The sequence below is a fragment of the Euprymna scolopes genome, chromosome 27 (assembly GCF_053919585.1).
Source record: "Euprymna scolopes isolate OS-2025 chromosome 27, ASM5391958v1, whole genome shotgun sequence".
Classification (NCBI taxonomy): domain Eukaryota; kingdom Metazoa; phylum Mollusca; class Cephalopoda; order Sepiida; family Sepiolidae; genus Euprymna; species Euprymna scolopes.
Genome location: NC_136508.1, coordinates 49,295,250 through 49,297,749, shown reverse-complemented (window position 1 = coordinate 49,297,749; position 2,500 = coordinate 49,295,250). Strand labels below are relative to the sequence as shown.

The following is a 2,500-nucleotide window of genomic DNA, read 5'->3' as shown; positions in this document are numbered from 1 at the left end:
GTCCCGATCAGATTGGTAACGATCAAACGAAGATCGTTAGTAGAATATTTCACAGGAAACCAAAGATACCACAAATCAGATTCGATTTTATGTACTATCTCCCATAACGGAACCAATAACAATCACAAGAACTTTGAAGTTGATCTCAAGATTATTTAAGTAGGAATGAACAAACACATCATAATCTCTATTTATATAAAGTTAAGTACGTTTATATGTTTTTATATTTTTATGTAAAAGAATTTACTCATAAACTAATTAACTGATCATTATCTCTATTTATATAAAGTTAAGTACGTTTATATGTTTCTATATTTTTATGTAAAAGAATTTACTCATAAACTAATTAACTGATCATTATCTCTATTTATATAAAGTTAAGTACGTTTATATGTTTCTATATTTTTATGTAAAAGAATTTACTCATAAACTAATTAACTGATCATTATCTCTATTTATATAAAGTTAAGTACGTTTATATGTTTCTATATTTTTATGTAAAAGAATTTACTCATAAACTAATTAACTGATCATTATCTGCTAGAATGAATTGTAGGTGATATATTTAGTTAATGTGTACGGCATAATCACGTTGACGCACCGGTTCTCGTCAGATCACCGAAGTTAAGCAACGTTGAGTCTGACTAGTACTAGATGGGTGACCATTTTGGGATTCTAGGCGCTGTATGCGCTTTCCGCTTATCTCGGCATTGTTTTTAGTCGTTCTGAACCTCCACTTGCCACTGGTATTTAACGATGTCGACTTAGGTGAGGTGTGGTTGAAGATTGCGCAACTCTTGACACAAAAATTTCACGCACAGGCACCCTTACAGTTGGTATTCATAGTCTATCAAAATTGAAGGAAGCCACCATTTAGTTAATATTAATTTTATGCAAAGAATATAAAATAAGTGGTTGAAGAGGTTTTAGTAAATTACTACTAGTCTAACCCTCTTAGACAAGTTACGAACTAACAGGTGTCACACTATCAACTAAGCTTCAAGCCCTGTCTCCTCGCCGCAATGTTGCATCTCTGTGTATGTTTTACAAGTATTTTAGTAGAATGTGCTCTGACGAACCCATAGCACTTGTCAAACTCTGACTAATCCGACAATCAGCAAAATCCCACCCCTCTACTCTAGAGATCCTTAGATGTCGGAAAGGCTTATGCTGTAATGGTTTCTTCCATTGAACTGCTAGACTTTCGACTTCCCTCCGGTCACCTGCTTCTTTGACTGTACTGGCATGCAGAATCTCAAGTGTAATGTGACCAGACATTTCCCTGCTCAACTCACTTGATAGGGTCTCAAGTAGTAGACTTCACGTAAAACTGATAGTGTGTCTTGTTTGGAACGAATAAGAGAAAAACAAAACTTAAAAATATACTCACAATTATATATATATATATATATATATATATATATATATATATATATATATATATATATATATATATATGATGAGAAGGAGAGTATTTCTTCGAAACTCCGCGGATTAAGGATTATCCACTTATCCTGTGCTTCCTTTTTAAAATTAAATATGTTTTTAACTCTTTTTCAATATGTCTTTTAACATGTTTTATTAATCATTTGTTCATATATATATATATATATATATATATATATATATATATATATATATATATATATATATATATATATATAATACTATGACTATGAATTAAGAAATTTGTACAAGAAAAATGTTTCATCATGAACAAGTTATCCATTATATTTTGTTAAAAATTAAAAAAATATATATGAATTAATGACATGTTGAAATTGGAAATGAATCTGAAAGCTATCGAATATAGAGTAATTTCTGGCTTTTAAATTCTTAGCAAATAATCATATATTGAAAAAGTGTGTTCATAATTCATTCTAGCTTGCCAATCCACACCCATCCACAAAAAAAACAAAAAAACAAACAAACCAAAAAAAACAAAAACAAAAAAAACGAGCAAAAACACCGACGAAACACAAAAAGTGAAAAAGCTACGGCCAAAATATTTGAAGTTAGATAAATAATAGTGATGAGACGATTCCAATATTTTTCTGATTCCGATACAACTACAATTTCTGTACTCAATTACCGATTCTGATCCCAATTATTTAAAAACATCTAAATATTTAGTCATAGAATTATATATATATATATATATATATATATATATATATATATATATATATATATATATATATAGAATAGCAGGTGTGAAATTTTAATTTGTTGCTTTTATGTTTATTACGAGTGGGCGAATTCTCTATTGAGTATTATATTGTGCCTTATATATAGTAGCAATTTCACAAGTAATAAAATATAACTTGAATGCGATCTGCTGCGAATGAACCCTAAATATTTAACGCTCCCACGTCATTCGTAACCATCTGATCTAAGGACAAACACATATCAAAATTTTAGAAATTAACCAACATTAGTGAAGCACTTTAAGTCTGCATACGCCTGCCAAGCTTCGAGTTGCCAATTTTGACTCCTTAGC

General features: G+C 29.8%; 1 pseudogene; it reads left to right on the top strand.

The window, feature by feature from the left end:
• Positions 1-574: 574 nt before the first annotated feature.
• Positions 575-691, top strand: LOC145249313 (5S ribosomal RNA; annotated as a pseudogene).
• Positions 692-2,500: the final 1,809 nt, after the last annotated feature.